Raw genomic sequence first — 14,049 nt, 5'->3', positions numbered from 1 at the left:
AGTGTGTTTTTTTTTTTTTAAGGATTTACTCACACTGCGCTTAGTGAATAGAATCCGTTGATTTCAATGGTTCTCTCACATGACAGGTCTTTGCGTCTCTGTGCATACCCACGAACACTGGAACCTCATTTGGCTTAATAGCCATTTAAATCGAAGGGGGGAGTGGTGTGTGGGATTGCCCCGCCCATGTGAAGTAGCGATGCCTGCGCAAATACGTGCAGTATTTGCGCAGGCACATGAGCACAAAATATTCCTTCACAGCGCAAATACGTTACACAGGAGCGAGCATTTTTGTGCTTACGCTCATGTGAGGCTGCCCTAAGACACTTTTTGTCATTTTTTTTGTTTCCCTGTAAAAGAGCCTATTGGAAAATGTCAGAAAAGTATACCGTACACCCCAAAACACAGCAAAAGTTATAAAAAATGCATAGAAAAATTCATACTAGTGCATTTCATAATTCTGTATTGACCGGCATCTACATGCAACGCCTTGTGGCATAAAAAAGTGGCAAAAAGAGCCAGTATCAAAACCACCAACTTCAGGGTTGTTTGAAAAACTCCACTGCAGCTTTTGATGCAGTTTTTGAGCCAATGCCAGCAGTGGATTCATCAAGGAGGAGAAGTATAAGCCCTTCCTTCATATTTCTCATCCCATTTACCCATTTCAACCGAGAGAGAGAGGCTCGGCACCCGGCGGGTCAAATACAAAAATGCTCGAGTCCCCCATTGATTTCAATGGGGTTCGTTACTTGAATAGAGCTCTTGAATATTACGGAAAGCTCGACTCAAATTATGAGCACCCGAGCATTTTTGTGCTTGCTCATCTCTAGACCAGATACTTTTACAGATTTTACCCCTGTGGCTGCCAAAATTTTTTTTGCTGTGTTTTATTTTTTAAATATATTTTCACTGACTTTTTTTCTGTTTTTTAGTTTTACTGGGGGTAAAAAGCTAAAAAATATATATATTTTTTACATTTATAGCTATTTCATTTTTAAATTAGTATATTTACGCTAAAATGAAGTATGGGAACGGGTTCCTCGTTTTGTTTTTGGACATTTTCATATATAATATGTATGGTTTTGGTTTACAGGGTGCACACGGCGACAGTTTTGGTTGGCGTTGTCTTTGAATTATTTTCCTTTTCATGTATATATTTAGATTTTATTCTGTAATTTTGTTATACTTATTCCTGTAATTATTTGTTTCATCATCTATGTCCCCCATGACGTCATATAAGACCTCTGGGGGATATCCACACGGTTTTTTTTTTATTTGACACTTTCCCACTGTAGCTGGGGCATCCATACGGCCCCAGTTACAGAAGAAAACAACCCCTGTAGTGACAATAGTCACTGGCAGAGCTGATCAGGATTTGCTAGGACCCTGCAGCTCTGAGGTAACAAGGGGCCCACGGCGGTCACGTGACCGCCGTCTCACATAGTTGAAGGTATACTTCCACTTTTACTGTCACTAACAGCTGACAATCTGAACTGCTTTCAATTGATTGCAAAAGCAGGGTTTTAATCCCCCGCCGAATTTTTAGTATTGGCTGGGATTAAAGCCCAGGACCAAGCTCCGTAAATTTACTGTGCTTGGTTACTTAATCGGTTAAGGTCCTACTGAAAACAATATGTGAGGCGTTACAAGGGACTGCCAAAAAATAGAACATGCTGCGATTTTAAATAAATCCATTCAAAAGAATGGAGTTCGTAATGGTGCGAGTTTTATGTGTCTGTCAATGCACAGAATTCCCCAAGATTCTCACCCCTGTGAATAAGCTCTTGGTGTATTTTTTGGGTCCATGATGTTTTTTTTTTTTTAAACACAGCATGCTCTAGTTCTCCATAGAAAAAAAACCTAAATGCATGTCAAAAATGTCTAAAACTCCGCAGACAGTGTTCGTAAAGAATAAACCTAGTTTCGGCAACGGAAATAACAAGCAAAAATGCACCAAAAATTGCATAGATGCACAAGACAAAAAGCAGGAATATTCCTATTAATGGTTCGAAAACACTAGAATTTCTTTGACAGTATGTTTTCATGCCAACAACTAATCATGATGGATCAATTGAGATATCTTATTCATATCCATCCGACGAACTGCTGACAAACTGCATTCGCGTACACATTTCAAAAAATGATAGTGAGATTAAATCTTGTACCACCATATGCAAGAACAGCACCGAAACTGTAGTTTGTCAATCTGTCCAAGGAAACTGCCTCAGAAGACGTTCCACAGTTCTTGTAATTAACCCCCCCCCCCTCTAGAAGCAGGTGGTACGAACATTGAGGAGATGTATATCTTGAACTGTAGTGGTGAATAGAGAATACATTACACAAACCATTCTCCATGAAAAAGAAGGATACCTCCAGCTATGACTAAGGATGGTCCCTCTGTCTGAAACGCGTAGCAACTTCCAATCTTAACTTTGCTAAATTAAATTTAATATTTTGGGACAAAGTTTTTGTATTGTGATTTTCATGCTGCACACATGCTTTTTTCCCTTCTATACTGGGCTGTTGTACTACAATATCCGTGCATCATAGGGCTTCATAGTCTATGTTCATGGCGAGCTGGCATTTTCCTATATATGTCATTCTTCATATATGTCTCTTTATGAGTCTTCTTTGTTTTGGATCAAAAGTTATGCAAAAACTATACTGGGCCTTATATTTATGGGCTTCTATTAAGGATAGTCTTTCGCTTAACAAATGTAAGTACCAATACTGCAATGTGTGAGTATTTATGGGAGGATTTAACTTCATACAAGTGTATTACGGCTCTCAGTTGTACAAAAACCATAGTAGAGCATCCATAGACTCCCGTGGAAGCATTTGTACTGCCATAAGGTAAAGTCCCTTGGTGCAAGCACCAAGTCATGACTGACTCCTAGGGTGACATCACATCGTAATGTTTTTCTTGGCAGACTGCTTTGCCGATGCCTTCCCCAGTCATCTTTCATCCCCCCAGCAAGCTGGGTACTCATGGTACTAACTTCGGAAGGATGAGTCAACCTTGTGCTTGTTACCTGAACCATGCTGGAATTGAACCCACAACCTCTCTGCTGCCTTAACACTCTGGACCACACGGGACCCTAACCTCCATACTAAATCAATATGAATCTAACTTAAAAGAGACTGTGGCATGTTCAATCTTGCTATATTATGTAGCAATGCTTTTTTTGGGGGGGGGATCTCCATAATACAGCGCTATACACAGATGCCATACGTACATAATTTGGAACCATGCGGACTCTGCTTAGCTGCATGCAGCGTATCGCTATGGGGCCCTTGGTGCACAAATGCTCTGGAAAATAGCGCAGGTCATATTTTTTTCATGCACACATACATACAGGAATGATAGCGAACCTATTAAAATCAATGGGTCCTATTCTCTGAATATTGCGCGCGTTAATCTAAGCGCAAACATGGTCGCCTAAAGAAGCCCCTATACGTACATTTGTTTTGTTCTGCCGTTTTCGTCCATTGAAGTCAACAGGAAAAGAAAACCACAAGAATAGCCACAGAAATAACGTAGTAACAGCTTAGCCACATGTGAATTTTTTTTGTACTGTTTTGCAAATTGTCGTCCCATTGATCGATCCATCATGAGAAATAAAAATAGGAAAAAAATCAAAATGCACTTTTCTTTGAAGAAAATAAAAAAGAAAGCAAAAAACACAAATACTCATATGACGTAAAATGAAACAAGCAGAAGAGCAGTTTATTGGAAACAATGCTGATGACACAGCGCATTAACACCTAATACCGCCGTTTCATAATGTGGCAAATAAAGAGTAAAAACACATTCAGCAGGTAGAGAAACCTGAGTCACAGATGAATAGCGATGTGATGTCTATTTAACATCTAAAACGCTCAGTCACTGACCCCTCGGCGGTTAATAGAGGTTATCTGATTTCTCTGAAATGGTTCGCCTTCTGGGAACCAGGTAAAATACACAGTACAAAAAAACTAAAAAAATCCCCCCCATTATTTCACTGGTGATCGGTCTTACGTATTAATGTACATCTAACTACTTGTAAAGCACTAGACTATGGCTGAATCCACTAAATGAGGAAGTATATAGTCAACTTAAATCTTACTAATCATTAACATCCTTTCAAGATGACAAGTTGACTGTACAGCGTCTTAAGCTTCTTGTACGCAGCCGCATTACCGTATGTACAAGACGACTAGGCAATGCACCTCCATATGCCTCAATTCGCTAAAAAATCTTAGCGTTCTCCATTGGATGCCACATGTGGTGTCATATGGAGCACTTTACGGTGGCACACATTGTGCCTATGACACCATACAGGCCCCATGCATTAAAGCTCTGCCATGTGCATGAGGCCTTAGGGCAGAGCCTCAATGTACTGCAACTCTGAAGAGTTGCCATAGGTACAAGGATATTTTTGCCTAGCAGCAATGCTTTCTGCATGGCACAAAGTGTTATGGCAGTAGAAATGCAGTCCTAAGCTTGCATTCATGACCTGAAGGTTGCAAGTTCAATCCCTGCATGGTTCAGGTAGCTGACTCAGCCCTCCATCCTTCTGAGGTCAGTAAAATGAGTACCCAGCTTGGTGGTGGGTAATAAATAAATTACCTTAATGTGCTGTGAAATAAGTTGGCGCTATATAAAATAACAAGATTTTTTTTTCATTCCTGATACCTCCGTACATGCAGCATCCGATGGCAGTTTTATTAAAAATCTTAATAAAAAGGAATATGTAAGAAAACTAAAAAATGATAACATATAAAAGACAATAAGATGTGCTTGAAGTAGTAATGTCGAAATTGTATATTTTTTATTCACCATTCTAGAACCCTGTATTAGAATATTGTATTGTCTAGTGCACTTCCTGAAAGGTTCAAGCGCAACTCGCATTGGACAGCACACAATGCTGTGACTTCTCTTCTCTCTTCTAGCACATGGGCACCTGTCTGTGTGCTGTTCAATTTACATGGACACAGATCATAGAAATACATCAGCATGTCCTATTTCTCATCTATACTAGGACATGCAATGGATTTCTTTTAAAAGGACAATCAATCTGTATGAAAAAGTGTCAATTTGCATAGCAGCATAGGCTATAATGGAGCCTTGCGGTGCCCGTGAATTAACACATATAGTACATGACCCCAAAGACACTATTGTGCCAGGGGCCTTAATGGATGATGATTATGATAGTGTTAGGGTGGCTTTACACAACTGTCATACTAATAAATATAATTGGTCAACACAGCGAATATAAGCAACAGTTTTTCCATGCAAACCCAAAAGGGTGACAAGGAAGACTGGGTTGAGCGGTGAAATATGGTGGATATAGTATATCTTGACTTTAGTAAAATATTTGACAAAGTATCTCATACCATACTTATTGAAAAAATGACCAAATATGGGATTTACAAGGCAACTGTTAGGTGGATTCAGAACTGGGTGAGTGATCGTACTCAAAGAGTGGGGCTGCACATCCAAGTGGAAGAATGTATCAAGTGAGGTACTATAAGGCTCTGTCCTAGGCCCAGTGTTGTTCAACATTTTTATAAATGATCTGGATAAGGGAATAGATGGAAACTGGTCAAATTTGCTGATGACACAAAGCTAGGAGGGATAGCTAACACTAGGGAAGAGAGTATTCAAAAAGATCTAGAAAAGCTTGAACAGTGGACAGCGACTAACAGAATGATATTTAACAAGGAAAAAAGCAAAGTCCTACATCTGGGCAAGAAAAATGAAAAAATCATATACAGATTTGGAGAAATTGGGCTAAGCAGAGGCACACGTGAAAAAGACTTGGGTATACTAATAGATCACAGACTGGACATGAGTCAACAATGTGATGCAGCAGCTAAAAAGGCAAACACAATTCTGGGATGTATTATGAGAAGCATAGAGTCTAGATCACGTGAGGTAATTATCCCCCTCTACTCTTTCTTAGTCAGACCTCATGTGTAGTACTGTGTCCAGTTCTGGACACCGCACTTTAAAAAAGTCCAACAAACTGGAGCAAGTTCAGAGAAGAGCTACCAGGATGGTAAATGGTCTGCAACTCATGTCCTATGAGGAACACTTAAAGGATGTGGGAATGTTTAGCTTGCAAAAAAAAAAGAAGGCTGAGAGGAGACTTAATAGCTGTCTACAAATATCTGAAGGGCTCTCACAGTGCAGAGGGATCAGCCCTATTCTCATTTGTACAAGGAAAGACTAGAAGCAATGGGATAAAACTGAAAGGGAGGAGACACAAATTAGACATTAGAAAAAACTCTCTGAGGGCTTAGTCACACTGGCGTATCGGCGCCTGTGTTACTGCACGAAGAAGTCGGCCACACTTCAGGACGGACGTCTCTCTGCAGGGCCAGAAGAAAGAACATGCATCATTGCCGGTCATGTGTTCTTTCTTCGGGGCTGTGGGGAGTTGTCCGTCTTCTTCCTGCAGTAAGGACTCAGTCACACGAGCGCATCGGCGCCCGTGTGACTAAACCCTAACAGTGAGGGTGATCAATGAGTGGAACAGGTTATCACGGGAGGTGGTGAGTTCTCCTTCAATGGAAGTGTTCAAACAAAGGCTAGACAAATATCTGTCTGGGATGATTTAGTAAATCCTGCACTGAGCATGGGAGTTGGACCCGATGACACTGGAGGTGAAATGCGAGCACAAAAAACGTTATTGAGGACAAACCCATTAAGATCAATGGGTTCTATTTTCTCTGTATTGAGCGTATATTTGGCGTGCGCAATACAATGCGCCAATGCGTGCACAACTCAACCTAGTTCACTGTGCAAATATGCTGTGCTGAGGCAAGCGCATATGCGCGTACGCTTGTCTGAAGCCGCCCTAATGATGTGGATTTTGAAAATCTTGTGCTCTATATGTTGCGGGAATGCTGCGGATTTCCATTACAGAATTCATTCATTGCAATGCAGTGAGTGAATTCCAGTCAAAATCTGGGCTAAAATCCCCATCAGGACTTTGGCGCGCATTTCGAAGCAGATTTTTCTCGGCGATGTGTGCACATACCCTAAGGGAAGAAAGAGGATATGCCTAGAGAAGAAAAACATGAATAGTTTTGTGATAACCAAAAAAAAAGGAGGACTCGCAGGAAGAAAGCAATGAGTAAAGATGGAGGCAAGGTGAAGAAGTAGACTATAGTAGGACAGCGTTTTACAATAGTGCAGTCAAGTGCCATCAAGACTGAAGTTTTGCCCTGGGGTAAATGACACCCAGTTATTCCACTGGAAGGAGTATAGATGTCCTCTAAAAACAATTGTTCTCTGTTTCCCCCCAGCAATTCTTTGCAGTGAGACCACCTACGATCAGCCGTCGGTGGTGGTGAGGCCATGAAACTTCAGATGTGATGGTCCTACATACAAGGTGAGCAGGACATCAGTCAACAACTCCGATGCAGTTGGTGCTGTCTTTTTTTTATTATTTGTTTGCTGGCAGAAGTTTTCATGTCAAATCAACATGTATAATCTTTTTCAGAACAACCTGGGTCTTCGGTTTTCGCTCATTCATCAGGGGATTAAACTTGAAAACGGTTATCATTTAGCAGAAAGACAAACATTTTTGTTAATGATTAGAAGAAGTACACCAATTTCAACATGACATTGGGTGATCAATCTCCTGCTTTATGTACCTGTATTTTTAGTCATTGGGTTCATTGGCCTTCGAAATGAAAAAGTCCAACAAAATAACACATCGATTTTCTTCTTTTCGCCCAGGACTTTGACTTTTAGAATAACATTTTGCATCGCCAAGTTAAATAGTTTTGCAATAGATACCAACAATGATACACATATTACATTGTTCTTTGTATAAAAACATACAGACCCCTAATTCAAGGTTAGGATTTGTTTGATTTAATTATTCACCTATTGGAATATGGCAATTGGGGCCACATTTCTTTAATATGCTCTTTTATGGTCCTCTCCCCTTTCCCATAATCATAAGAAGCTAAATTCTGCTAAAAAATGGGAGACAGGCTTTAAGCGTAGGTGTCATGTCGGTGCGGCTCACAAGCACCACGCTGAGCACGGACGCAGGGTGATGTTCACAACTACTGCAGTTGACAATACCATGCACTGTAGAACGGTGCACACTACACTATGCTGAACAGTAGCACCAGTCCAAGGAGAAGGAAGCCTGGCCCTAACCTAGCAGGAGGGTGAAGGGTCCCTGCCTGGAAGCAGAGTAATCGTCTTGATAGAGGTGGCCTCATGATCTTCTTCCTGGGCCCTGATTGTTCCTATAGAAGCCCCTGGAGAGATGAACCAAACAGCAAAGCAAAACAGAAATGAAAACAGAAATCCAACTGAAAAGTAAACCACAACAACTTATCTGGACATAGCTGTACACCCAACACAGAGGAAATCCAAACTCCAATACTCCTCTATGGAGCTGAATAAGCAGCACTGAGCACAAGGAGGGGTGAGAATATAAAGCTACTCGACACCTGAGGACTAGCACAGTAATTAGAGAAGCACACCTCCAACCTTCTCCCAGGCATGACTGCTCCAGCATGCATCATGCAGCAAAGAGAGACAGCACCAGCAGTCTCTGCACACGGAGCATTAACCCTTGTCCTGCATAACAAGGTGACAGGTCTTGGCCTGCATCGAGACCACCATGCCATGACGCTGTTGCGACCGACAAGCCGCGACACTAGAATTGCAGATCAACAGTGGTCCTCTACACTATATAATAATAACTGAATTAGGAATAGCTGGTGTGTGACATCTTGTGATGTGATTGCCAGTCATGGATAAACATGGTGATTTGAGTAACTTTGAGTGTGGGTAGATTGTTGATTGCAAGAGGTATGGTGTTGGTATTTCTGAAACAGTTGCAGTTGTTGGCTGTTCCTGAACGACAGTATCAAGAGTATACTAAGACTGGTTGAACCATGGACAGACACCTGATAGAAAATCACACTGCAGTAGGCCATGTGTGGTTTATCATAGAAGTAAGCATTGGGTGGCATGTCTGGAATCTCAGCAATGACGTGCCATAGTAAACCAACTGCCTTAGCAGTACAAAAGTGAGGAAGGTGCCTTGAAATTTCCACAAAGGAGCTTTCAAATTTCCACAATGATCTTGTGGTAGACCTTGCATCTACTGGGGTTCAATAACCAAAGCCTGCCAAGGTTACCCCTGATGACCCCATGTCATTGCCAACAACACCTCGCATGGGCCCAGGAAAGACATCAATGGACCTTGGACACGTGGCAAGAGGTCATCTGGAGGGACGAGTCTCATTTCCTGTTGAATTACACACATAGCCATGTCTGCATCTGGCATAAACAGTAAGAAGCCGTATGCCATGGGTGCACCATTGGAGTTCAACAGACAGGTGATGGTGATGTCATGGTCTGGATAGCATTTTCCTGGAATAGCGTAGGACCATTGGTCATCATACCATAATCTTCAGCAAATCTTCCCCAACCAAAATGCCAGTCTTCCTCTACCACAACGCTCCATGTCAATGAGCTTGAATGACTATGGAATGGTTGGAGGAACATGACAATGAATTCTCTACACTTTCTTAGCCCCCATACTCACTAAACTGGAACCCCATTGAATATATTTGGGATATGCTGGAAAGGGCTGTACATCCTGTTATACGATGCATGAAAAACATTGAAAAATTCCTCAAAATCTAGTCCCATGGGCCATATACAATGAATATCTAATCTACCCCACTAGAATCTGCCATCTTACACATGCTGACACTGTAACCCTCTACACCCACTCTTCCCTGCAACTCCTTTTTTATTTTTCCTAACTATACTTTATGCCTGGTTTCGTATTGCAGCAACAGATTGAATTCAATCGGAGCTGTGCCTGCAGTACCGAGCTGGGCCACTGTAATGTTGTTAGCGTTATCTACTTCCAGCACAGACTACATTGACAATGGCATCGGTAAATCAGCTAACTCGCAGGATCCCAGAGCAGCAACACCCTGCCGATCATCTATTGATGACCTATCCCGAGGAGTTACTTCAGACTTCAGACCCCCAAATTAATCAGACCCCTATATTAATTCAGACCCTCTTCTAAGTAACCACATGCAGAGCTTCACCATGTCCTCCCATCCAGGGAGCTGATCGCTATGCCAATGGCAGCAAAAGGAAGACAGCAATGCTAACAATGAGACTGAATCAGTAATAGCCACGCTTCTCTACTCGGCTCTGGTAGACAACTCCAAGGATGGTTCTTCTAGTAGATGTGCCCAGCATATGGAACACTTGCTAGATGTAAATACCTGTAGAGCTTTTTTGTTCTGCATTGAGCCTCATGTGGCATAGAGTGTTAAGGCAGCAGAAATGCAGTGCCTAGCTGTCGCTCATGACCTGAAGGTTGTACGTTCAGTCCCAGCATGGTTTAGGTAGTTGACTCATTCTGCTGAGGTTGGTAAAATAAGTATCTAGGTTGGATAAATAAATTACCTGAAAGTGCTGTGGAATAAGTTGGTGCTTAAAAAAAAAAAAATTGTGAAGTTTTGCAGCACCCAAATTGAAATTTGGTGCTCTATGTACTACACATTTCTAGTTAAACCAAGTTGATTTTGCCTTACTTTATTTTCCTTATGAGGCTATATGACTGAGTTCTCCAATATGCTCTGACAGCTGCAGATTAGGTAGCTCCAGATCGCAGACTACGGCTGTAGAATGGGCTGATTTTGTAGTGCTTCTTTCTTTTGTTGTTTTCAACTAGGCAAAAAAACTAAAACAAAATATAGTATAATGAATATATGTTCAGTGGAAACCATTTCACGAACAAGTCGTAGATCTGATACTTAAAATACCGTAGAAAAAATGAAATAAAATGACAGTGAGGGCTTCTTTCTCACGAGTGTAACTGGGCCGCTCGAATAGGACCGTCTTATGATGGGACAGAACAGTGCAGAACGGACCCCATTGACTGTCCGGCATTTTACCTGAAGAAAAATGGATATTTCCACGCAGATGTGACGGCAGCCTAAGACTCAGTTCACACGTGGCGGAATTGCCGCAAAATTTCCGTGCGGAAAGTCCACACGGCAATTCCGTCTGCAGCTCCTAATCTTTGGATTAGCCAGCAAGTGGACGAGATTTTGCCAAAAAATTCAATTCCGCAGCATGTCAATTCTTTTCTCGTTTCCGTAGCGGCCTCTCTCCTCTCTATGGGGAGAGAAAGCTGCATTGGAATGCCGACGCCGAAACTGCTCCAAAACCTGCGGCTAAAGACCGTAGGTATTGAAGCTGCACTTATCCCGCGGATATCTCACATTTTTTAGTGCGGCCAGTCCACGAGAATTCCGCTGAAATTCTGTCCCGTGTGACCCCAGCCTAAGGCATTCTACGGTTTTAGGGTTTATCTTTATTGGTATGATGTCCTATGTAGAGGAGAATTAGAACCAACTGTTGTCGAAACTTCCCAGGGATGTCCCATGTATTTCTAGTTTCGGTACTGCAACTGTAGAGTTCCCATTTGACACTTTTTCACCAACTGCTACAATCTGAAACTTCTGTGGTTATATATTGTACAGTCACAGTTTAGTAATCTATTGTTCAGTTACTCTCAGTGAAAGGCCAGCTGAGTTTTAGGGCTTCTGCAGAGTCCTGTGTAGGGAGGCTGCACTGTAGGTGCTGTATGTGCAGAGATATTACAACCTCTGTACCTTTATGGGCCATTGTATGTCCATATGTCCAATGCATCTAAAAAAAAATAAAGTGACCATGCTAGTAGTCTTAATTAAAAAAAGTTCCTAATATTTTTTGTCAACAGCTCCTCTGCAAATCTATGTGTCTCTAGATAAGATCCCTATGGCCCATGCTTAGTCAACCATTTTCCTGCTTAGGAATGCCACCTAACTACCATAAAAGCCCCCTTTTGTGGTCATCTTGTGGCACAATCCCATAATAAATTTGATCCTGTCCTGAGAAAATCGGACCGATATCGCACTTGTAAACTTGCAATTCTTCACCTATTGCAATCTGTTTTGGGTTTAAAAACACATCACATTATTATTCTTGTGATTTTCACGTGCGTGAAAAAAAAGGAAGTTGTTTCAATAGTTAAAATGGAAGAAAAAACACATTGCGCTTATGTGCAAATCACATTTACATGTGAAGTGCGATATTTTTTTTTTTTGGCTACCATAGGAAATAATGGCGATGCTCGCAGCAAAATTGCCCAAAATTTGCTTGATTGTAGGATCTTGATCTATCGGTGTGAGTGAAAAATTACTAATGTAGATAAACCAATTGAAAATAATGAGTTCTATTCCCGTACACACAGAACTCGCACGTGAAAATCAGCGGCGTAAGTACAGTCTGATATCTGTATTCTTACATGTCCCTTTTAAAATCTGGTCCAATGCTTGGTGCTAAACCCCAATCCTAGACACAGGGACAGCTATCAGGACAGTGCAGGTAGTACCGTAGTCAGGAGTCTGGTTTTAAAGTGATCCTCCAGTTCTGTACAAAGATGACACAACATGACTCCCTGACTACCTGAGGCACACTGTATATAGCATGCATTGGTAGTCTAAGACCAGTGGTGTAGCTAAAGGCTCTTGGGCCCAGGTGCAAATGTTCAACTTGTGCCACCCACTGCTATTACTTTGCCCTTGGTCCACCCCAAAAAATACAATAAATATATATTTACCTACATACATATACAATAGCTCTAGTAACCTCTAAATAGTGCAGTCACCATATAATAGTCAGATATCAGTTCTACACAGTGATAGTGATTACAGTGCAGCTACCTCCAGTGATCCAGAAAAGTAATAATGCCCCCCCAATGCTCGCAAAGTAATAGTGGTCCCTTAAAGGGGATATCTGAGTTATTTTTTTAAATTTCTGCTCCCATGTATAAAAATAATAAACAGTCATATACTCCCCTCGCCCAGCAGCTCCATTCTCTCCGTTAGAACTGTGTTGATAGGCTCCAGCTAATCAGGGTCTCAGTTCTTGAACACTGAAGTCTATGATTGGCTGTAATGTCCTGTACAAAGGCTGACTGCAGGCTATCAATACAGCGTCATAGTGGAGACCTGAATATGCGCCGCTGCAGCTGCAGGAAGCTGGGAGAGGCGAGTATGCGACTGTTCATTATTTATATATATGGGAGACAAGATAATTTTTAAATTTAACTTTAACAACCTCTTTAAAGACATAACATTCCCCTGTGCCCCTATAAATAGAGACCCCATGCCGTTTTTAAATTATACAGTCTCCTTGTGCCTCTTTAAAGGGGAATTCCAGGCCTTTTTCTATTGATTGGCTGGGACTCGCTGCTCAGATCCCCACCAGGACTGTGACGGTAACAAGAGGGCATCCTCTACGGCTGGAAGAAAGCAGGTTTCATCACCAAAACAAAAAAGGGTTCTTTACTGTAAAAGCAGTGAGACTGTGGAACTCTCTGCCTGAGGGCGTGGTGATTGCAAAATCCATGAAGGAATTTAAGACAGGACTAGAGTGGAAGGATATTACAGGATATAAATTCTAGGTGACCAGCGGGTTATTGATCTGGGTCTTACAGCAGGCTGAACTACATGGACATTGTCTTCATTCGGCCTAACATACTATGTTACCAGTCAGCAGACTCTCGGGGCTGCTGTCACTGCAGTCCTGAAGTAGAAAGCGCTGACCACACTGCAGCGGTCCAGGTTGGTATTGCAGGCGCGGTTCCCATTGAATTCAATATGAGCTGCGCTGCAGTACCAACGTGGGCCACTGTACCGTGGTCAGCGCTTTATGCTTCCTTGGCTGTCTATAGAGACAGTGGTACAGGAATCAAGTAATCAGCAGGAATCCAAGTAGTGGGTCCCTGCAGGTCATCAATAGCAAAAATAAAAAAGTCCAGGAATATCCCAATAAAGTAATAGTGCCCCCCTTGTGCCCTTGGGCCTAATTATTCACATGAGCATTTTTTTATGCATCCATTTGAAGCATTGAATTCCAATGCATTCATTCCGATGGGCGATGTTTAGCTGCGTAAAATTCGCCCAGCTGAAAAAAAATAGTACCTTTGCGACCGAATTCAGATGCTGATT

The sequence above is a fragment of the Eleutherodactylus coqui genome, chromosome 4 (assembly GCF_035609145.1).
Source record: "Eleutherodactylus coqui strain aEleCoq1 chromosome 4, aEleCoq1.hap1, whole genome shotgun sequence".
Taxonomy (NCBI): Eukaryota; Metazoa; Chordata; class Amphibia; order Anura; family Eleutherodactylidae; genus Eleutherodactylus; species Eleutherodactylus coqui.
The sequence above is the reverse complement of the archived record's forward strand: the minus strand, read 5'-3'. Positions refer to the sequence as shown.